The sequence below is a fragment of the Rhinoderma darwinii genome, chromosome 1 (assembly GCF_050947455.1).
Source record: "Rhinoderma darwinii isolate aRhiDar2 chromosome 1, aRhiDar2.hap1, whole genome shotgun sequence".
NCBI lineage: Eukaryota > Metazoa > Chordata > Amphibia > Anura > Rhinodermatidae > Rhinoderma > Rhinoderma darwinii.
The window spans coordinates 47,354,069-47,378,787 of record NC_134687.1 but is presented as its reverse complement, the minus strand read 5'-3'; positions in this window follow the sequence as shown (position 1 = coordinate 47,378,787).

Here is a 24,719-nt window from a genome sequence, read left to right as displayed (position 1 = left end):
TGTCTCTCCAGTGGCATAAACTGGGCACGACATATTTGCCACTGAATTGGCATATCTGGGGAAAAATTTTAATTATTATTTTGCACCATCCGCAGCGCATTCATTTATGGAAAAGACCTGTGGGGTGAAAATGCTCACTAAACCCCTTAATAAATGCCTTGAGGGGTGTAGATTCTAAAATGGGGTCACTTCTCAGCGGTTTCTTTTATTACTTCACATCAGAGCCCTGCAATTGTGAACCAATACTTTATATGTCGCCAAATTAGGCCTCAATTTCGCATGGTACGCTTTCACTCCTAAGCCCTGTCGAATGTCCAGGCAAAAGATTAGTGCCCCATGTAGGGTGATTCTAAAACCGGGAAACCCAGCATAATAATTAGAGAGCTGTCTTGTTATGGTGGCACAAGCTGGGCACCACATATTGGCATATCTATTGAAAAATCACATTTTCACTCTGCAATATCGAGTGCACACTAATTTATGCAAAACACCTGCAGGGATAACATGATCACTACACCCCTAGGTGAAAACCTTGAGGGGTGTAGTTTCCAAAATGGGGTCACCTTTGGAGGCTTTCCACTGTTTTGGTCCCAATCCAGCAAAATCTGTACTCCGAAACCCAAATGGCGCTCCTTCCCTTCTGAGCCCTGCCGTGCGCCCAAAAATTAGTTTATGACCACATTTGGGGTATTGCCGTACTTGGGAGAAATTGCTTCACAAAAGTTGGGGTTCTTTTTCGCCTTTATTTTTTGAGAGAATGAAAACTTTTGCGCTAAAGCTATGTCTTATTGGAAAAAAATATTATTTTTATTTTCACTGCCCAATTCAAATAAAATCTATGAAACACCTGTGGGGTCAAAATGCTCACTACACCCCTAGATTAATTCCTCAAGGGGTGTAGTATCCCAAATGGAGTCCCTTTTCGGTAGTTTCCACTGTACTGGTACCATAGGGGCTTTGAAAAAGCGACAGTGTCAAGAAACCAATCCAGCAAAATCCGTGCTCCAAAAGCCAATTGCGCTCCTTCTATTCTGATCCTTGCAGTGTGCCCAAACATCAGTTTATGACCACATATGGGGTATTTCCGTACTCCAGAGAAGTTGCTTTACAAATGTTGGGGTTCTTTTTTTCCTTTATTTGTTGAGAAAATGAAAAATTTTGAGCTAAAGCTACGTCTTATTTATTTTCACTGCCCAATTCTAATAAAATTCTATGAAACACCTGTGGAGTCAAAATGGTCACTACACACCTAGATGAATTCCTCAAGGGGTGTAGTTTCCTAAATGGAGTCACTTTTTGGGCGTTTTCACTGTTTTGGTCCCTCAGGGGCTTTGCAAATGCAACCTGGCCTCCATAAACCATTCCTGCTAAATTTGAGCTCCAAAAGCCAAATGGCGCTCTTTCCCTTCTAAGCCCTGCCGTGTGTCCAAACAGCCGTTTATGACCACATGTGGGGTATTGTTTTACTCGGGAGAAATTTCTTTACAAATGTTGTGGTGCTTTTTCTTCTTTAGTCCTTGTGGAAATGAGAAAAAATTAGCTAAACCTACATTTTCTTTGAAATAATGTAGATTTTCATTTTCACGGCCTACTTCCAAAAAAAACCTGTGGGGTCAAAATGCTCACTATACCCCTAGATAGTTTCCTTAAGGGGTGTAGTTTCCCAAATGGGGTCACTTTTGGGGGATTTCCACTGTGTTGGCACCTCAAGAGCTCTTCAAACCCGACATGGTGCCTAAAATATATTCTAATAAAATGGAGGCCCAAAATCCTCTAGGTGCTCCTTTGCTTCGGAGGCCGGTGCTTCAGTCCAGTAGCACGCTACGGCCACATGTGGGATATTTTCTAAAACTGCAGAACCTGAGCAATAAATACTGAGTTGCGTTTCTATGGTGAAACTTTGTGTTACAAACAAAATGGATTAAAAATGAAATTTGTACATTTCACCTCTACTTTGGTTTAATTCCTGTGAAACTTTCTAAATGCTGTTTTGAATACTTTGTGGGGTGAAGTTTTTAAAATGGGGTGACTTTTTGGGGGTTTCTAAAATATAAGGCCGTAAAAGCCACTTCACAACTGAACTGGTCCCTGTAAAAATACCCTTTCGAAATTTTCTTGAAAATGTAAGAAATTGCTGCTAAAGTTCTAAGCCTTGTAAAATAAAAGGATGTTCAAAAACAAAGCCAATCTAAAGTAGACATATGGGGGATGTTAATTAGCGACTATTTTGTGTGGTATAACTGCCTGTCTTACAAGCAGATACATTTAAATTTAGAAAAATGCTAATTTTTTGAATTTTTCGCTAAATTTTGGTGTTTTTCACAATTAAATACTGAATTAAATTTTGCCAGTAACATAAAGTCCAATGTGTCACAAGAAAACAATTTCAGAATTGCTTGGATAGGTTAAAGCATTCCGAAGTTATTACCACATAAAGTGAAACATGTCAGATTTGAAAAATTAGGCTCTGTCAGGAAAGTCAAAAGTGGACAAAGAGGGAAGGGTACCATGTACAGTAATCTACTGGGAAGCTGAAAAAAAATTATTTGTGGGGTGGAATGGAAAAAAAAAACAGCAATTCCTCCATTCTTCTTTGGGTTGCATTTTAAGGGCACGTGGCAGAGTTTTTCCGCTGCAAATGTTGGTGCAGATTTGGGGCAATTACGCAACGAATCTGCACCAACATTTGCATATTTGACAGGTAATTCAGACGTTGCAGAAAACACAGCGGACTTGCCACAGATTTCATTTTTTTCATTGCAAAGGCTGAAATATGCAGTGAAATTCCGCTTCTCCGCAACAGACAGTGCATGCTGCGGACTGAAAATTCCGCACCGCAGCCTATGGTCCGCAGCGGAGTTTTCCGCAATGTCTGAACTAACTTTCCTAAAAATTTATAGAAACAAATGTAAAAAACGGCCGCTGGAGAATTCCACTGCGGACTGTCTGCAGCGGAATCCCACAGCAATTCCGCCACGTGTGAATGTGCCCTTATGGCGTTCACCGTGCAGTTAAAAATGACATTTTAACTTTATTCTGTGGGTCAGTATGATTATGGTGATACCAAATTTGTATTTTTTTTAAGTTTTATGTCTTTTACAAAGAAAAAACTATTTGTTTTGTGTCACCACATTCTGAGAGCCATTACTTTTTAATTTTTCCATCGCTGTGTGTGGGCTTGTTGTTTGCGGGGTGAGCTGTCGTTTTTACTGGTTCCATTTGGGGGTACATGCAACTTTTTTTTTTTCCATTTCTCTTGTTGGAGACAAACAAAACAAAAAACACAGATTCTGGCATTTTAATATATTTATTTTTATTTTTTTCTTGCATTATTCACTGTGCAGGTTGAATAATGTTATGTTGTAATAGTTTGTACTTTTATGGATGTGGCGATACCAGTTATGTTTTGTTTTTTTGTGCTTACATAATTTTTTTGAAAAATGAGAAAAGTTTTTTTTTAAGTTTTAGTTATTCTTTTTGTTATATTTTTAACATGTTATTACATTTCCCCCCCCCCCCTTGGGGACTTTTGTATTGCAGAGTATTGCCTTTATCTGTGCTCTTCTATTAAGCCTTGCCTCTGGCAAGGTCTAAAAGTAGGCCACTGATGGCAAACCTGGAGGCCTTCAATAGAAATCTGGCTGCTATGGCATGCGATCTGTACCCTGCCATTTTATCCTGGGGAAAGGGTAATCTGGGGGACAGAGGGAGCCCCCCCCCCCCCTCTGTCTAACTGCTCAAATGCCATGGTCACTTTTGAGGGATTAAACAGGTTAACAGGCTGGGATCTGAGTTATCTCCAATCCCAGCTGTAGCAGGCGGGTGTTAGGTAGATAAAACCATGTTACCATGTTAGGGTAGCGCACATCCGACGTAACTGTACATTGGATATCACTTGGGGGTTAAACAGTCCTATAGCTGTTTTTTACACAGCAGGATATCTGCATGAAATTTGCAATCATCCTCTTAGTAGTTCTGATTTATTTGATATATCTACTGCTGCTTTCAGAAAAGGAAATGAGTCATCAGAAAATAACCTATTGTTCAAATCAAGTTTTTATGTTAAACATATATATTTTATATTTTTTATGTCATTATTTATATTAAAAAATAATCCTAAAATCTTGCAGTTTTGTCTCTGGCCACTGAGCCTCACAATAGACTGACCCTACCTGTTCTGTAGAGATCACTTTGCAGCAGTCTCCTCATTATCATCACAGGCAGGATTACAATCACAGGTAACATCTCTATATAGATAACACAGGATCCACTATTGACAATAGGTGATGGACACCTCCCTATCCCTACTGGCAAAATGACCTCTTCACAGGTCACATACCATTCCTAAAAAACTCTCCCATAGAAGTCAAGGGGTCCCCTTCTGTTCACAGGTTCCTAATGTCCATGTGGCTGCTGTAAAACATATCTCTAAATGCTGTTGACAGGAGCTCAGACAGGATGGCTGCCCCTATAATTATGTACAGAAAATAGGATTAAAACAATCTACAATCAAAAAATAAGAACAGATTAGAAAAAATATTATTTTTTACTAACGGATTTTATTTAGGAAAACAAATATAGGTGCTACATTTCATTTAAAGAGATTTTCAGTTGTTAACAACTCCATTTTGTTAGAAGATCCCCTTCAAAAAAAGCTGATCACATGGTATCCTGCTGCTTGGATTCCTTGCACATGAACCTGGCAGAAGGTGTTAAATTCTTCCGCAGTGCCACCACAGGAGTCATGAAGCATTACATGGTGCTCATTAAAGTCAATGGGCTGTCTGTAGGAGGCACAGACATGCTGGGTCCTCCAGAAAAAGAGATTATATTTGTAGACACACTCAATTCCAGTTAATTGATGGAGTAGTCAAATACGAAGGGACACTTTAAAGGGGTTATCCGGGGACCAAAAATTGCTTTGCATTAATATTTTTATGTAAAAAGAAGTCACTTACTAATATACGTTAATTAAAAATTCGGGACTAAATGGTAGCGTTCAAACCCGGTGAACTGTTCCCGGAAGTCCTGGAGCTTTTCTAATATTGATGACGCGCCGACACGGCCCCACGTGACTGAGGGCTGCTTCCTGTGTTGTTCGTGTCGGCGTTTTATCAATGACATGACTGCAAGGCTGTCATACTGCCTATTGCTGGAGTCTCCGAGCAGAGCATCAGCTAGCGATTTGCTCGGGACTCCAGCACTGCTCCCAACATTTGGTCAGTGACTTCAGGGGTTTCCTATCGCTGTAGTTCTCGACCAGAGCATCAGCTGATGCTCTGCTCAGGGACTCCAGTACTGCTGGGACTCCAGTACTGCTGCCAAGGTCACTGTCCATATATGGACAGTAACTTCAGGGTTATCCTATAGCTGGATTTCCAGAGCAGAGCATCAGCTAATGCTTTGCCTGGGGACTCCCGTACTGCTGACAACATCACTGTCCGTATATAGACAGTGACGTTGGCAGCAGTGCTGGAGTCCTCAGGCAGAGCATCTGCTGATGCTCTGCTCGGGAACTCCAGCGATCGGAAACCCCTGAAGTCACTGTCCATATATGGGCAGTGAAGTCGGCAGCAGTACGGAAGTCCCCAGGCAGAGCATCAGCTGATGCTCTGCTCAGGTACTCCAGCGATAGGAAACCCCTGAAGTCACTGTCCATATATGGACAGTGACGTTGGCAGCAGTATGGGAGTCCCCAGGCGGGGGATCAGCTGATGCTGCTCGGGGACCAGGGCCGCCATCAGGGCAGTACTACTAGTACTGCTGTCAAGGGCCCGGTCACAATGATGAAAAATAGGGGTCCACCCGCTTCTCAGCAACTTTAAACATTTGAATGAGGGCTCCAGAGTTGTCACTTGGAGAAAGGAACGGATTCTGCAATGTAATAGGGCCCATTCCTTACTCTGAAGTAACCAACGCTTTGGCCCTGAGAGAACTTACAGAAGGGGAAGATGCAGCATGAGAAGCAGAAGTTCCGTATGGAGGGAGCGACCCACCAGACACGTCCTTCCCTACACAGCTGACTGGACCTGCAGGCTGGTGAGTGTCCCCCCCATCTCCATCCTGCTTCCCATTCCTCCTGACCCCACTTGTAGAATATATAAAGTATAGTATGTTAAAATATTTTTCCGTAGGGTAGGGGGTAACTTTCTGATCAGTGGGTGTTCGACAGCTAGGAGCCCCACCGTTTATGAGAATAAGGGTCCCGTAACCCTCGTTTGAACCATGCAGCAGGTCGCACATGCGCACTGCCACTCCATTCATTCTCTATGGCAGCACTGGAAATAGCCGAACGCTGTACTCGCCTATCTCCAGCGTCCTTAGAAAGTGGATACAATTGAAAGTGCAGGCTTAAGCAAGGTAACCATTAGTTCCCTTCCTCATCATTCAACTCTTTCTTGTGGTGCAGGTGGTGCGATGACGTCATGCTGTCGCCTGCTGTCGTTCCGCTAAAGCAGGCCTGATCAGAAAAGACCAGGCCTGCATTAACGGAAACTCTATTGCTGAGCCGCGCCGAAACTTGTAACTCCAAGTGCAGGGATTCCTTTGTATCTGAAGGAGTCCCTGCACTAGGTTTATAGTGGCACAGGCACCCGTGATGCGCTAAAATTCTGGCGCATCTCGGGTGATCCTGTGTCACTTACAAGTAGAGATGAGCGAACTTATGAAAAGTTCGGTTCGGCTGATTCGCCGAATTTCTTGAAAAAGTTCGATTCGGACCGAACTAGTTCGGACCGAACCTGTAATTCAAGAAAGCCCATAACAATCGTGTATGGAGCTCCCGTAATGACGGGTGGCTACATGTGTGCACCCGGCATTACGGCAGCGTTGCTAGGCGAAGTCAGTAAATAGTCACTGTCCAGGGTGCTGAAAGAGTTAACTGATCAGCAGTAACTCTTTCAGCACCCTGGGGTTAAGGATCTGCCAGGCACAGCTTCTGTATCCACGCCCATAGGTAATCAGTCTGCACCTGCTTCTATGTCTGTGAGACTGACTCCATCTTCCACCACTCAGGATGGCAGGCTTAGGAGTGGGAGAGCCTATCACAGCCTGGCCAGAAGGAGCTAGCTCCCGCCCTCTGTCTATTTATACCTGCCTTTCCTGTTCCTCCTTGCTTGTGATTCTTCTCTGTTGGTTTCCTGGCCCTGCTGCAGCTTCTGAACTATTTGACCCTGCTTCGTATTGACCCTGGCTTACTGACTACTCTTCTGCTCTGCGTTTGGTACCTCGTACACTCCTGGTTTGACTCGGCTTGTTCACTACTCTCCTGCTCTACGTTTGGCACCTCGTACTCTCCTGGATTGACTCGGCTCGTTTACTACTCTTGTTGCTCACGGTGTTGCCGTGGGCAACTGCCCCGTTTCCCTTTGTTCTGTGAATCCTTGTCTGTTGTGCACTTATTGAGTGTAGGGACCGTCGCCCAGTTGTACCCCGTCGCCTAGGGTGGGTCGTTGCAAGTAGGCAGGGACTGAGTGGCGGGTAGATTAGGGCTCACTTGTCTGTTTCCCTATCCCTGTCATTACACCTGGACCATGAATTCCGATCACAATATAGAGCAGGGGTCTCAAACTCGGCCGGGTAAGTGGGCCGCATATAGAAAAAATGGGAAGTTGACGGGCCGCATTACTTTCAAATTTGATACAATACAAAATTATTGTTAATCAATTAGTTATTTGAACTACTATAACACTATATTACTAGAATAATAATACTACATTACTATAATAATAGCGCTAGGTTTAAAATTTGAGATATTTCTCCACGTGCTTATTTCAACAATCCAGCTTTCCAGTTTAAGTGTCGCTAAATGCAGTCCGGCGGCTCAGTTAGCACACATGTCAAGATTGGGGAGCCCCTTTTTAGATAGTGCCGCAGTGCCCTCTGTGGATGCTGCCGCAGTGCCCTCTGTGGATGCTGCCGCAGTGCCCTCTGTGGATGCTACCGCAGTGCCCTCTGTGGATAATGCAACACACCCCTAGATAAGGCCACAGTGCCCTCTGTAGATAAGGCCACAGTGCCCTCTGTAGATAAGGCCACGGTGCCCCCTGTAGATAAGGCCACGGTGCCCTCTGTAGATAAGGCCACAGTGCCCTCTGTAGATAAGGCCACAGTGCCCTCTGTAGATAAGGCCACAGTGCCCTCTGTAGATAAGGCCACAGTGCCCTCTGTAGATAAGGCCACAGTGCCCTCTGTAGATAAGGCCACAGTGCCCTCTGTAGATAAGTGCCACAGTGCCCTCTGTAGATAAGTGCCACAGTGCCCTCTGTAGATAAGTGCCACACACCCCTAAATAATGCCAGTGTCCTCTTCAGATACTGTCACACAGCCACTTGTAGATAACGCCACAGTGTCCTCTGTAGAGGCTGCCACAGTGCCCTCTGTAGAGGCTGCCACAGTGCCCTCTGTAGAGGCTGCCACAGTGCCCTCTGTAGAGGCTGCCAAAGTGCCCTCTGTAGAGGCTGCCACAGTGCCCTCTGTAGAGGCTGCCAAAGTGCCCTCTGTAGAGGCTGCCAAAGTGCCTTCTGTAGAGGCTGCCCCAGTGCCTTCTGTAGAGGCTGCCCCAGTGCCCTCTGTAGAGGCTGCCCCAGTGATGTCAGGGGCTTGCCCAGAGCTGGAGTCCCAGGCAGAGCGCTAGCAGGCTCTTCCTGGGACTCCAGCTGTGCTCCTGACATCACTGGGACTCCTGCTCTGGGGAAGCCCCTGACATCATTGTCAATGTATGGACAGCGATGTCAGAGGCTTCCCTAGAGTCCCGGAGCAGAGCCTATACTAGCGCTCTGCCCGGGGCTCCGCTATGGGGAAGACCCTGACACACTGTCCACATATGGGCAGCGATGTCAGGGAATCCCACAGAGTCCCGGAGCAGAGCCTGTACTAGCGCTCTGCTCGGGACTCCGGCTCTGGGGAAGCCCCAGACATCGCTGTTCATATGTGGACAGCGATGTCAGGGAATTCCACAGAGTCTAGGAGCAGAGCCGACACCAGCGCTCTGCTCCGCTCTGGGCAAGACCCTGACACACTGTCCATATATGGGCAGCGATGTCAGGGAATTCCACAGAGTCCCGGAGCAGAACCGACACCAGCACTCTGCTCGGGACTCCGGCTCTGGGGAAGCCCTAGACATCGCTGTCCATATGTGGACAGCGATGTCAGGGAATTCCACAGAGTCCAGGAGCAGAGCCGACACCAGCGCTCTACTCCGCTCTGGGCAAGACCCTGGCACACTGTCCATATATGGGCAGTGATGTCAGGGAATTCCACAGAGTCCCGGAACAGAGCCGACACCAGCGCTCTGCTCGGGAATCCGGCTCTGGGGAAGCCCCAGACATCGCTGTTCATATGTGGACAGCGATGTCAGGGAATTCCAGAGTCTCGGAGCAGAGCCGATACTAGCGGCTATGTGTCCCGCGGGCCGCAGATGACAGCCCCAGGGGCCGCATGCGGCCCGCGGGCCGCGTGCTTGAGACCCCTGATATAGAACAACCTGTAAAAAAAAAAAAAAGAAGTTCGTACTTACCGATAACTTCCTGCTTCTTCCTCCAGTCCGGCCTCCCGGCCGTTGCCTTGGTGACGCGTCCCTCTCGACATCCGGCCCGACCTCCTTGGATGACGATTCAGCCAATATGACCGCTGCAGCCAATCACAGGCCAATCACATGCTGCAGCGGTCACATGGACTACCGCGTCATCCAGGGAGGTCAGGCTGGATGTCAAGAGAGGGACGCGTCACCATTGCCTTGGTGACGCGTCCCTCTTTCGGCATCCAGCCCGACCTCCCTGCATGACGTTTCAGCCAATGTGACCGCTGCAGCCAATCACAGGCCAATCACATTGTAATGGTGGGGGGGGTAGGGAAACGGACAAGTGAGCCCTAATCTACCCGCCACTCTGTCCCTGCCTACTTGCAACGACCCGCCCTAGGCGACGGGGTACAACTGGGCGGCGGTCCCTGCGCTCAGTAAGTGCATGACAAACACGACAAACAAACAAGGGAATACAAGCAAGGGAAATGGGCAGTTGCTCGCGGAAACACCGTGAGCAACAGAGTAGTGAACGAGCCGAGTCAAGCCAGGAGAGTGCGAGGTACAAAGCGAAAAGCAGAAGAGTAGTCGGTAAGCCGGGGTCTGTATGGAGCAGGATCAAAAAGTAGCAGGAGCTGTAGCTGGGCCAGGAAACCTCAAGGAAAGAATTCACAAGCACAGATGGACAGGAAGAGCAGGCTTAAATAGACCGAGGGCGGGAGCTAGCTGAGTCTGGCCAGGTTGCGATAGGCTCTCCCACTCCTAAGCCTGCCAGCCTGAGTGGAGGAAGCTGGTGTCTGTCTCAGGGATGTACACTCAGGTGTTGACTGATTAATTCTGGGAATTAACCCCGAAGCAGTGCCTGGCAGATCCTTTACAGTACCCCCCCTTTTATGAGGGGCCACCGGACCCTTTCTAAGTGGACCTGGCTTACTGGGGAAACGCAGGTGGAACCTCCTGACCAATACCCCAGCGTGAACATCCCGGGCGGGTACCCAAGTCCTCTCCTCAGGCCCGTATCCTCTCCAATGGACCAGGTACTGGAGGGAGCCTTGGACCATCTTGCTGTCCACGATCCTGGCCACCTCAAATTCCACCCCCTCAGGGGTGAGGACGGGAACAGGAGGTTTCCTCGAGGGGGCCAAGGACGGGGAGCAGCGTTTCAGGAGGGAGGCATGAAACACGTTGTGTATACGAAAAGACGGGGGTAACTCCAGCCGGAAAGAGACAGGACTGAGGACCTCAATGACCTTATACGGCCCAATAAACCGGGGAGCAAACTTTTTGGACGGAACCTTGAGACGCAAGTTCCTGGATGACAACCACACCAGATCCCCGACCACAAACAGGGGGTTAGCAGAACGTCTTCTATCGGCCTGAGCCTTCTGTATGCTCTGGGACGCCTCTAGGTTCTTCTGAACCTGGGCCCAGACTGTGCACAGATCCCGATGAACGACCTCCACCTCGGGATTGTTGGAACAACCAGGTGAAACGGAGGAGAACCGTGGATTAAACCCAAAATTACAGAAAAAGGGAGAGACCCCTGACGAGTTACTGACCCGGTTATTAAGGGAAAATTCGGCGAGGGGAATGAAAGAAACCCAATCAAATTGACAGTCAGAGACAAAACATCTTAAGTATTGTTCTAGAGACTGATTAGTCCTCTCCGTTTGGCCATTGGTTTCAGGATGGAAAGCAGAGGAGAAGGACAGATCAATCCCCAACTTATTACAGAAGGCTCTCCAAAACAATGAAACAAATTGTACCCCCCTGTCAGAAACAATATTGACGGGGACCCCATGGAGACGCAGGATGTGTTTGATAAACAAGGTAGCCAACGTCTTGGCGTTGGGTAGTTTCTTGAGGGGCACAAAGTGGCACATTTTACTGAAGCGGTCTACCACCACCCACACCACCGACTTGCCTTGGGATGGAGGCAAATCGGTGATAAAATCCATGGAGATATGTGTCCAAGGTCTCTGGGGAATGGGCAACGAACGCAGTAAGCCCGCTGGTCGGGACCTGGGAGTCTTGGACCTGGCACAAACCTCACAGGCGGCGACGTAGGCCTTAACGTCTTTAGGCAAACCAGGCCACCAATAATTTCTGGTAATGAGGTGTTTGGTACCCAGGATGCCTGGATGGCCAGATAGTGCGGAGTCGTGATTTTCCCTAAGTACCCTTAGCCGGAATTGCAGGGGAACAAACAGCTTGTTCTCAGGAAGGTTCCCAGGAGCTGAACCTTGATCAGCAGCAATTTCAGAGACTAAATCGGACTCGATAGAGGAAATGACTATACCTGGAGGCAAAATACAAACAGGATCTTCCTCCGAAGGAGGGCTGGCCATGAAGCTACGCGACAGTGCATCCGCCTTAATATTTTTAGACCCGGCCCTATAGGTAACCAAAAAATTGAATCTGGTAAAAAACAACGCCCATCGAGCTTGTCTCGGGTTTAGCCTCCGGGCAGATTCTAGGAAAACCAGATTCTTGTGGTCGGTAAGGACCGTTACCTGGTGCCTAGCCCCCTCCAGGAAGTGGCGCCACCTTCAAATGCCCATTTAATGGCTAAAAGTTCGCGGTTGCCAATATCATAGTTACACTCCGTGGGCGAAAACTTCCTAGAAAAGTAAGCACAGGGGCGGAGATGGGTGAGGGAGCTGGTACCCTGGGACAAGACGGCCCCCACTCCCACCTCGGACGCGTCAACCTCCACAATAAATGGCTCCCTTTGGTTGGGCTGAACCAGCACGGGGGCCGAGATAAAACACTTCTTGAGGGTCTCAAAAGCCTGGACGGCCTCAGGGGGCCAATGGAGGACATCAGCACCCTTGCGAGTGAGGTCCGTAAGAGGCTTAGCGACGACCGAGAAGTTAGCAATAAATCTCCTGTAATAGTTAGCGAACCCCAAAAAACACTGTAGCGCTTTCAGGGAGGCAGGTTGGACCCATTCAGCCACAGCCTGAACCTTGGCAGGGTCCATGCGGAATTCATGAGGAGTGAGGATTTGACCTAAAAATGGTATCTCCTGTACCCCAAATACACATTTTTCGATTTTGGCAAACAGTTTGTTTTCTCGAAGGACCTGGAGCACTTTCCTGACATGCTCTATGTGGGAGGACCAGTCCCTGGAAAACACCAATATGTCATCAAGGTACACTACAAGAAATATCCCCAGGTAATTTCTCAAAATCTCATTTATGAAGTTCTGGAAGACCGCAGGGGCATTGCACAACCCAAAGGGCATGACGAGGTATTCGAAATGGCCTTCGGGCGTGTTAAACGCAGTCTTCCACTCATCCCCCTCTTTGATGCGAATAAGGTTATACGCCCCCCGTAGATCCAATTTAGAGAACCATTGGGCCCCCTGAACCTGATTAAAGAGATCAGGAATCAAAGGAAGGGGATACTGGTTCCTTACCGTGACCTTATTCAGGCCACGGTAGTCAATGCATGGCCTAAGACCCCCATCCTTCTTCCCTACGAAGAAGAAGCCAGCACCTACCGGAGAAGAAGAGGGACGAATGTAACCCTTGGCCAGGGATTCCTGGATATACTCCCTCATGGCTTCACGTTCGGGACAAGAAAGGTTAAATATCCTACCCTTAGGAAGCTTAGCTCCTGGTACCAATTCGATAGCGCAATCGTATTCTCTATGAGGCGGTAATACTTCGGAGGCCTCTTTAGAGAAAACATCAGCGAAGTCCTGAACAAACTCGGGTAGCGTATTCACCTCCTTAGGGGGAGAAATAGAATTAACAGAAAAACATGACGTACAACATTCATTACCCCATTTGGTTAGCTCCCCAGTATTCCAGTCAAACGTAGGATTATGCAACTGCAACCAGGGAAGACCTAGAACCAAATCGTACGATAATCCCTGCATCAATAGTACAGAGCATTGCTCCAAATGCATGGAGCCAACAAGGAGTTCAAAAACAGGGGTATGCTGTGTAAAATAACCATTAGCAAGAGGAGTGGAGTCGATACCCACTACCGGAACAGGTTTAGGCAAATCAATCAGAGGCATAGCGAGAGACATAGCAAATTCCACAGACATGATATTAGTAGAGGACCCTGAATCCACGAAGGCACTGCCGGTAGCAGACCTACCACCAAAAGAGACCTGAAAGGGAAGCAATATCTTAGTACGTTTCATATTTACGGGAAATACCTGTGCGCCCAAGTGACCTCCCCGATGATCACTTAGACGCGGGAGCTCTCTGACAGCATTCTTACGCTTGGGACAGTTGTTTACTTGATGCTTGACATCCCCACAGTAGAAGCAGAGACCATTCTTCCTGCGGAATTCTCTACGTTGTTGAGGGGACACGGAGGCCCCGAGTTGCATAGGTATTTCTGAGTCTTTAGGGGAGAAACGAAGCAACGGGACTTCGGGAGGCATCATGGGGGAGTCGGAGGAAAAAACACATAAACGTTCACGTTGTCGTTCCCTGAGACGTCGGTCAAGTCGTACCACTAAAGCCATAACCTGGTCTAAGGAGTCAGAAGAGGGATAACTAACTAGCAGGTCTTTCAGGGCATTCGACAGACCCAACCTAAACTGGCACCTTAAGGCAGGGTCATTCCACCGAGAAGCTACGCACCACTTCCTAAAGTCAGAGCAATACTCCTCAACAGGTCTCTTACCCTGACGTAAGGTCACCAGCTGACTCTCGGCAAAGGCAGTTCTGTCAGTCTCGTCATAAATAAGTCCGAGGGCAGAAAAGAAACAATCAACGGAGGAAAGTTCAGGGGCGCCAGGAGCCAAGGAGAAGGCCCACTCTTGGGGCCCTTCCTGGAGCCGGGACATAATTATACCCACCCGCTGGCTCTCAGAACCTGAGGAGTGAGGCTTTAAGCGAAAGTAAAGCCTACAACTCTCCCGAAAGGAGAGAAAAGCCCTCCGGTCACCTGAGAACCGGTCGGGCAACTTGAGGTGGGGTTCAAGGGGTGCGGTGAGGGGAACTACCAAGGTAGCATCAGGCTGGTTGACCCTCTGAGCCAGGGCCTGGACCTGTAGGGAGAGACCCTGCATTTGCTGAGCCAGGGTTTCACGGGGTTCCATAATGGTGTCAGGGACCAGGGTAGACTAGGTATGGGGCTTGTGAATTTGTAATGGTGGGGGGGGTAGGGAAACGGACAAGTGAGCCCTAATCTACCCGCCACTCTGTCCCTGCCTACTTGCAACGACCCGCCCTAGGCGACGGGGTACAACTGGGCGGCGGTCCCTGCGCTCAGTAAGTGCATGACAAACACGACAAACAAACAAGGGAATACAAGCAAGGGAAATGGGCAGTTGCTCGCGGAAACACCGTGAGCAACAGAGTAGTGAACGAGCCGAGTCAAGCCAGGAGAGTGCGAGGTACAAAGCGAAAAGCAGAAGAGTAGTCGGTAAGCCGGGGTCTGTATGGAGCAGGATCAAAAAGTAGCAGGAGCTGTAGCTGGGCCAGGAAACCTCAAGGAAAGAATTCACAAGCACAGATGGACAGGAAGAGCAGGCTTAAATAGACCGAGGGCGGGAGCTAGCTGAGTCTGGCCAGGTTGCGATAGGCTCTCCCACTCCTAAGCCTGCCAGCCTGAGTGGAGGAAGCTGGTGTCTGTCTCAGGGATGTACACTCAGGTGTTGACTGATTAATTCTGGGAATTAACCCCGAAGCAGTGCCTGGCAGATCCTTTACACACATGCTGCAGCGGTCACATGACTGCCGCTTCATCCAGGGAGGTCGGGCTGGATGTCAAGAGAGGGATGCGTCCCTCTTTCGGCATCCAGCCCGACCTCCCTGGATGACGCGGCAGCCCATGTGACCGCTGCAGCCTGGGATTGGCCTGTGATTGGCTGCAGCCTGTGATTGGCCTGTGATTGGCTGCAGCAGTCACTTGGACTGAATCGTCATCCGGGGAGGTCGGACTGGAGGAAGAAGCAGGGAGTTATCGGTAAGTAGGAACTTTTATTTTTTTTACATGTTGATGTATATTGTGATCGGAAGTCACTGTCCAGGGTGCTGAAACAGTTACTGCCGATCGCTTAACTCTTTCAGCACCCTGGACAGTGACTATCTCCTGACGTCGCGTACCGGAAAATCAGTGACTCATAAGCCGGGTTCGGTCAAAACGTGTTCGGCCGAACCCGGTGAAGTTCGGATTCGCTGCGAACCGGTTCGCTCATCTCTACTTACAAGGCTTAGTAAACTAAGCAGTGACAGCTTTAAGCTGTCATTGGTTAGTTTACATCATGTGGTGGCCGGTTACCTAAGTTCATTGGCCTACTTTTAAAAGTAGGTACCCTGGGACCACGTGATGTAAATGAACCAAAGACAGCTAAGAGCTGTCACTGCTTAGTTAACGGTCACAGACCCAGGAAGGTAAGTATGATAAGGGTATGTTCACACGGCCAAATTTCAGACGTATACGAGGCGTATTATGCCTCGTTTTACGTCTGAAAATATGGCTACAATACGTCGGCAAACATCTGCCCATTCATTTGAATGGGTTTGCCGACGTACTGTGCAGACGACCTGTTATTTACGAGTCGTCGTTTGACAGCTGTCAAACGACGACCCGTAAATTTACTGCCTCGGCAAAGAAGTGCAGGGCACTTCTTTGCCACGTAATTTGAGCCGTTCTTCATTGAAATCAATGAAGCACGGCTCAAGGTTTACGAGCGTCTCAGACGCCTCGTAAATTACGAGGAGGAGCTTTTACGTGTGAAACGAGGCAGCTGTTAACAGTCTGTCTTTTCACACGTAACTTCCTCTCAGCGTGTGAACATACCCTAATGGTTTTGCATTTTTACTTATTAATGTTACTAATGTATTTTTGTGTTTTGTTTTTTTACAGATTTGGTGGTTGGACTATGTCGGATTCAAAGACTACTTCGCTGACTGTGTTTTTATTTTCAATAAATTGGTTAACGAGGGTTGTGTATGGGATTTTATTTCAATAAAATAATTTTTCTGTTTCTGTTTTTTTTTTTTTAAACTATATTACTACTGCCTTAGTAATGGTGGCTGTCTGATAGACAGCGTCTATTACTAAGGCGAAGCCATAGGGGTGCCAGTAAGAGCCAGGTACGGTCCAGTACCTGACCACCTGAAGTGATGGTCGGGAACTGGGGTGGCCGCAGGCTGGTATTATTAGGCTGGGAAAGCCCACAAAAATATGCATTCACACGTAGTCAATGGTGGCTGATGCTGCTATATTGTATCTGGCTTTTTATGAAAAATGGGGGCAAAACAACTTGGGGTCCCCCTATTTTTCATAACCAGCTAGATACAATAAAATGCAGCCTAGCATTACTAGGGTGGGGAGGGCCATTGTTTTTGGGCTTTCCTAGGCTAAAAATACCAGTCTGCATCCACCCCAGTACCCAACCATCACTTCAGATGGTCAGGTACTGGATTGTACTCGGCTCTTCCCGATACCCCTGGTGGCAGTGGGTACCGTGGTAATAATGGGGGGATTAGTGTTAGTCTCTTCACTGGCTAACACTAAGCTCTGCCTTAGTAATGGATGCTGTCTTTCATTTTTGGTAAATACGATTTTTGTATCATGTTTCATTTTATTATTTTTAGCGCTATGGTGACTAAAAAACAACGATTCTGGGGTTTTAAATAAAAATAAATTACGCTGTTCACCGTGCGAGTCAAATAATGCTATATTGTAATAGTTTCGGACTTTTACAGACGCAGCGATACCAATTTGTTTTATTTTTTTTTATTTTTACATTGTGTTTAGGGAAAAATGGGAAAAGGTTTTTATCTTTTAACTATTAATATTTTTTTACACTAGGTTTTTTTTTTTACACATTTTATTAGTTCCCCTAATACCTCACACTGTTAAAACAATGAAAAAATATATATTATTTTTTTTAACCAATAATTTTTTCTTTGTAAAAGTAATAAAATAAGAATTTTTTCCTATTTTCTGTTGTCTAAAACTTGGGTGCGTCTTATATTGTTTACTTCTAGGGAATAAAAAATCTGTCCTGGTCATGCAATGAACACACAGGTGCACGGATCGTTACAAGATATAGCTCTGATAACGGTGATATACGTCCGTGCAACGCGCGTGATTTTCACGCGCGTCGCACGGACCTATATTAGTCTATGGGGCCGTGCAGACAGTTCCGTGATTTTTACGCAGCGTGAGTCCGCTGCGAAAAACTCATGACATGTCCGTTCTCTGTGCGTATTTCACGCATCACACACCCATTGAAGTCAATGGGTGCGTGAAAATCACGCATGCCACACGGAAGCACTTCCGTGGGACAAGTGTGATTCGCGCAACAGCAGTGAAAAGGATGAATGAAAACAGAAAAGCACCACGAGCTTTTCTGTTTACAAACATCCAAACGGAGCCGCACATCATATGGTGATGACACACGGAGATGCTAAGTGCCTTTTGCGCACGCAAAACGCCGCGTTTTTTGCTTGCGCAAAACGCACACGCTCATGTGAATCCGGCCTAACTGTAACGTGCCATTCACCTGTGTGATAATCACATAACCAGGACAGATTCTTAACCGCTATAAGTAAAAATGAATGTTCTTATTGAATTACAGCAAGCAAAGATCTTGATTACCACGAGGAATTGATACAGAAAGTATATTGGAAATTGTATAACTTTAAATTATACAATGAATAACTTTAATTTGTGGAGACTGGAATACTTCTTTAATGAGGATCAGTCACTAGTTTAGTAAAGCCCAATCCCCTAACTAATCTGATAGGCGGTGTCATGATGATAATTCCAGTGAAAACTGTATCCAAAAAGGTTTATTATTTTAAAAGTTATGAGTTTTTTCTAAATATTCAAATGAGGCTACGTTAGCCAAATGGGCGGTAATGCTGCTCTTTCTCTGTGGGCGGTGCTTGTGTTGTCTGTATGACACTGCTCAATCAGCGTCATACATATTCTACTCTTCCTTTAACAGAGTGATGTCAGCTTCAATTTCCTAGATCACGCAGTGTTTACACTTCTGGCCGCTGCTCCTTGCCTGATACCGTCTTACTGGATAAGCTCTGTGGCGATGTGTTGAAGGTAGAGATGAGCAAAAGGGGACAACCGAACCCGGTTTCGGTCCGAACATCGTGAAAAGTTCGGTTTGCAGCGAATCCGAACTTCACCAGGTTCGGCCGAACACGTTTTGACCGAACCCGGCTTATGAGTCACTGATTTTCCGGTACGCGACGTCAGGAGATAGTCACTGTCCAGGGTGCTGAAAGAGTTAAGCGATCGGCAGTAACTGTTTCAGCACCCTGTACAGTGACTTCCGATCACAATATACATCAACGTGTAAAAAAAATAGAAGTTCCTACTTACCAATAACTTCCTCCTTCTTCCTCCAGTCCGACCTCCCGGGATGACGATTCAGTCCAAGTGACCGCTGCAGCCAATTACAGGCCAATCACAGGCTGCAGCCAATCACAGGCTGCAGCCAATCACAGGCCAATCCCAGGCTGCAGTGGTCACATCGACTGCCGCGTCATCCAGGGAGGTCGGGCTGGATGCCGAAAGAGGGACGCGTCACCAAGGCAACGGTGATGCGTCCCTCTCTTGACATCCAGCCCGACATCCCTGGATGATGCGACAGTCCATGTGACCGCTGCAGCATGTGATTGGCCTGTGATTGGCTGCAGCGGTCACATTGGCTGAAACGTCATCCAGGGATGTCGGGCCGGGAGGCCGGACTGGAGAAAGAAGCAGGAAGTTCTCGGTAAGTACGAACGTCTTTTTTTTTTTTTACAGGTTGCTCTAATGCTGCCGTAATGTCGGGTGCACACATGTAGCCACCCGTCATTACGGGAGCTCCATAGACTTCTATGGGCTGCCCGTGCCGTTATCACGGCCTGAAATAGGACATGTTCTATCTTTTTCAACGGCACGGGCACCTTCCCGTAAGAAAACGGGAAGGTACCCGGGGTCAACAGAAGTCTATGGGCCCGTTATCCCGGGTCGTAATTACGACCCGGGATAATGGGAGTTTTTACGGTCGTGTGCATGAGGCCTAATACACGATTTTTATGGGCTTTCTTGAATTACAGGTTCGGTCCGAACTAGTTCGGTCCGAAACAAACTTTTTCATGAAATTCGGCGAACCAGCCGAACCGAACTTATCATAAGTTTGCTCATCTCTAGTTGAAGGGTCTGCGACCAGAAGTGTAAACACAGAGTGATATCGTGATTGAAGCTGAGATCACGCTGTGCAGGAGAGGGGAGAAGCTGTACGACGCTGATTGTACAGTGTCATACAGACAACACAAACAACGCCCACAGAGAAAGAGCAGCGTTACTGCCCATTTGGCTAGTATACAGTCATAGCTTCGACTATAACTAAGAACCCCCTGGTTTGAAACATGTAAGCGTTCTTTCTAGGACAGTTTTACCTTGTTTTAATAGAATAAATTAAACTTTTTATTTTTATTGGATCGAGTGCTGGATGTTACTTTTTTCACTCTTTTACATTGCTTTACCTGCTGACGACGCAGAGTTCTCCTGTCCAGAGCACCGAATTGGATCTAAGCGCGGTGTCTACGATATCCCAGGTGCATGGTGAGCGGACCAACAATCTTTGTTTACTTTTGTTTATTAATAAAGTAGTAACACATCCTCTTGCTAAACTTGCCAACTTTTGAGAAGGGACATATGGAAGATTTTAAAAAGTGGTGTACAAAAGAGGCGCACGCAATTTTTTCCTGTATTCCCCACCCATTTATGAAGGACATGTCCTAAACCATTACAGGCCCCAGACCAGACTCCTGAAGAACTACAGACACTACACCAGACTCCATAAAGATATACGGACTCCAGACCCCTAAAATAATACAGACCTCAGTCTTGCCCACCAAAAAAAATAAAAATACAGACCACATTACAGACCCACTAAATAATAAGAAGGCCAGACCAGGAAGACATGAGTAAAATGTAAAGACGCTGCGCCAGGGAGATTTTATGGCAGTTCTATGAGTCCGCGAGATCTCCCCTTTTTGCTGGAGTCTCCTGGATATTTTGGGCAAGTATGCTTTAAGTTTTCCCTTTATTGTATATGTGTCACTGGGATGCGTTATATAGGGTAATGATGAAAATGCTCTGCATATGGATTTACTGTATCAGTAACCAGAATACTCTCTGTTTTGTAAATGGTTGACTGATATGCATTGCAGAGCAGAGCAGGTCTGTGTTATATACCAGTGTCTTTAAAATAGCATTATTCTTGTATAACCCTTTAACATGCAAACATGCAAATATTTCCAACCACATCTTCACTTCTTGGCTGCTCCTTAGTGTGATGCAACCTCTTAATCTATCTTATCCTATAAAACTATTCTAGAGAAATATCCTGTTCTGGCGGATCTGAACATTTCTGTACAAATGAATTATCAATGGAAGAAGCAGATGTAAAACCCAGGCTACTGTATAATTTCCCTATTAAAAATTAGGGGTTTTGGGAGTTAACTACATCCTTAGTAGGGTGCAAGTCTGGTGATGCCATCAGATTTAGGCTGACCTAGCAGCCACATTTAAATTCTAGTGTGGTTAGTGTGTTTGGTGCAATTTTCTAGATACTTTTTATTAAAAATTATTTTGAGATACAGCTGCTTTGTATACTGTATACAGAGCAGCTGCATCTAGTGCTATAACCTGTATCCGTCAGGTCAGTGGCATTGGCGGGTTTAGTGACAGCGGGTCTGGATACAAAGCAGCTGTATCTCAAAACGTAAAAATAATCTTTAATAAAAAGTATTTAGAAAGTTGCACCAAACACGATGATAGACATTTAAAAAAAAAAATTTATTTTTAAATGTCAAAGGTGTACATAGACTTTAATTACCGCCAATATGCCTTTTTATGGCAGTCATTAAGAAAACTTATGCCACAGTACCGCCTTTCCACGACGCTGTGTCACATGCCCGGCACGGGAACAGGACTGTCTAATAACAGCCATGCTCCTTCTCTCACGTTTAGGGGAGATTCACACGAACGTTGCGTTTCTGCGCGCGCAAACAACGCAGCGTTTTGCGCGCGTGTCAGCAGCGTGTGCAATGCGTTTTTTAACGATGTATGCGTGTAATACGCGCGTAAGACATGCGTTTTTCCCGCGCGTGTAAAAAACGCGCTCAGCTGTTCTGTTTACGCCAGGCTTCAAAAGGGCCATTAATGCAATACCCCTGCTTCATGTGTGCACCTGTGTTAATTCATTTGTGTGCTTTGGATGCAACCCACTGTTTCTACCAGTATTTTAGGGAAGTTTGTCTGCCAGACTGCATTGATGCCACCTAGCTCTCTGGCCCGTGTGCTATTAGCATGGATGATATCCCGGAGGTTTGGGCAACGAGGTAGCCTTCTACGGCCACACCGGCGGAGATCAGGTAGGATGTGGGTTCACCCAATAGTGGCCCAACGCACCTCTAAAGGGCATTTTCATACCCTCTTTGCTGACCTCCGTCGTCACCCAGAGAAATTTCGGGCCTTTTGCCGCCTGTCTGTGCATGCCTTTGATATGCTGCTGGAGCTGGTTCGGCCTGGAATAACCTATCAGAACACAAACATGCGACGCTGTATTTCCCCCGAGGAGCGTCTCCTTCTGACGTTACGGTATGTGCAGTTTTGTGAGCCAGGTTACACCTTATTTTATGTCCTTAATGTCCTAACTAACATGTTTGCTTTGTGCTTTGCTTGTATGATTTCCTTTTAGATTTTTGGCGACCGGCAATAGCTACCATGCCCTTCATTTTGAATTCCTAATTGGAGTCTCCACTATTTCCGGCATTGTCCCAGCAACCTGTGTGGTCCTGTGGCAGAGATTGAAGAGCAGCGTGATCCCTCAGCCTACGGCCCAACACTGGCTTCGCATAGCGCAGCAGTTTGAACGCGACACACAATTTCCTAACTGTATTGGTGCACTCGATGGGAAGCACATCCGTGTGCAGAAACCGCCCCACTCTGGCTCTCGCTACTTCAATTACAAGCAGTATTTTTCAATAGTCTTGCTTGCCTTGTCGGACTGTAATTTCTGCTTTACCATCGTGGACATCGGGTCCTATGGCAGCTCGGCGGATGCACGCATTTTTCGCTCATCTAGAATGGCACAGCGTCTAATGTCCAACCAACTTGATGTCCCTGAGCCTAGCATCCTCCCTGGCACCAGCGGGCCACCCCTTCCTTATGTTATGGTTGCAGATGAAGGTTTTGCCCTCAGCAGACACGTAATGCGGCCATTTGCGCGGAGGGGCATGGATAACCGAAGGCGCATTTTCAATCAGCGACTATGCAGAGCACGGAAAGTCGTGGAATGTGCCTTTGGCATCATGACCAGCAAGTGGAGGGTCCTGATGACATCAATGCAATTGTCGCCGTCAAATGTCACATGCGTGATCAAAGCCTGTGTTGTGCTGCACAACTTTACCCGCATCAATGATGCCGCTCATGATGGGGAATATATGGGAACATCTGCACCCACCACCAGCCTGAGCCAGGCTGCTCGGCCTGGCCGGCCACCGACATGTGGGCAGCGAGTGCGCCACCAATTTGCTGAGTATTTTGCCAGGCAGGCTTGAGATGTAACCTGGCAGAACGCTGCCATTTGAGGTGTGGTGAAGTTAATATTCTTTGAGAGAACGTCTGTTTATCCCTCAAGGCCTTTTTTGGGGGGGGGGTGTGGGGGAGGGTTAGGGACTCGCAAAACTTGAGGCCCCTTGACGTGGGTTGCGAGCTTAAAGCTCGGTAGGCGCTTGGAATACCCTTTTTAGACGGCAGGAATGCATGGACATCACATCCTCTTGTGGAAACTATGTATTTCCTGCCCTATATGTATGTGAGCGTTTCGGGGTGAGTAAAGTTAGTTATGGCCAAACACTAACTATACTAATTACAGCTGAGTTCCTGGTATTCCAAACCCCTTCCGAACAACGAAGACCTCAAAGATGTGGTGGAGAAATATAATACCGTCACAACCTCTAAGGCAACAGCACCTCCTAGCGGTAGAGGCAGTAGAAATGGTGCGCAAGGTAACAAAAGGATTGTCCACACAGAAGTTCAAAATATCTAACTTTAGTAGCAGTCATGTTTGTGGCACATACACGCCATATCAGCAAAATACAGAGGCGGGAAAACATACCCGAACTAAAAAGTGCACCAACATGATGCATATACAACAAATTCCTAGCATGTCATCGCTTTCTAACATGTGGCCGTTGAAAAAAATAGCCCCTAAAGATTATGATAGGCATGGGTCGGCGAGCTGTAACCAGACCGTTCCGCACCACTATGCTGTCCCCGGCCCTGAGGAGCCTGTTCCTGCACAGCATATTGGGGTTGATACTGCGGTGGGTAACCCTGAGGCTGCATGTGAGCCTGTAAACTTGGCCCAGGTATGGAGTATGGAGGAAAGTGATGGACTGGCCCAGGCATTGGGGCAGGGGAGAGGTATCTTGGGGCAGGAGGGTATTGCGCCATCTGCGAGAAGACGGGGGCAGGTTGGGAGGGCCTTGGCACATGGGCACGCGCTGAGGGCATATAAACACTACGCCAGTGCTCAAGAGAAGTAAAGCACCGGCCTGGACTTAGCGGGGGTGTCGCACAGTCGATTAGCGACAGCATATTTATTTGCAGCCGCACCAACCTATCCTCTGGTACCCGCCGCATCAAAGGTGCCATGCTCCGGCAAAAAAAATCATGCTGGTCCTCATCGGCTGCACGGCGCAGGTACTCAAGAACACGGGCGTCCACCTGTGCAGCTGCGGGTGGGTTAACAGGACGTCTGCGGCGGGGTGCTGCTTGACTAAGTGCCACTTGGTCCGGTTGTCCTGCTTCAGGCGCTGAGGCGACTGGACCAGGATCCTCTCTAGTGGCCTCCGGGGTTAGGGCAACCAGGGGAGCAGCGGATTCGGACGCCTGGCTACACTGGGGCCGTGCCTCCTCTTCTGACGCATCCAGAGTGTCGCTAGTTCTATAATATAGGGGACACGTCAGTTGAGGAACCAAATGTCATGTGCAAACACAAAGGGGTTTTGGCGTATGTAACATGTTTGGAAGGTGACGTGGCCACAAAGGGACAACAACGAGTACTTACGGTCGCATGTCCATTATTTCCCGCAGGAACAACAGCTGGTCGTAGTAAATGTAGCGCCGTTTTTGGGGACCACCATCTCCGCTACGGGCGCCGTATCCATGTTCTCGACGGAACTGGTCCCTCGAG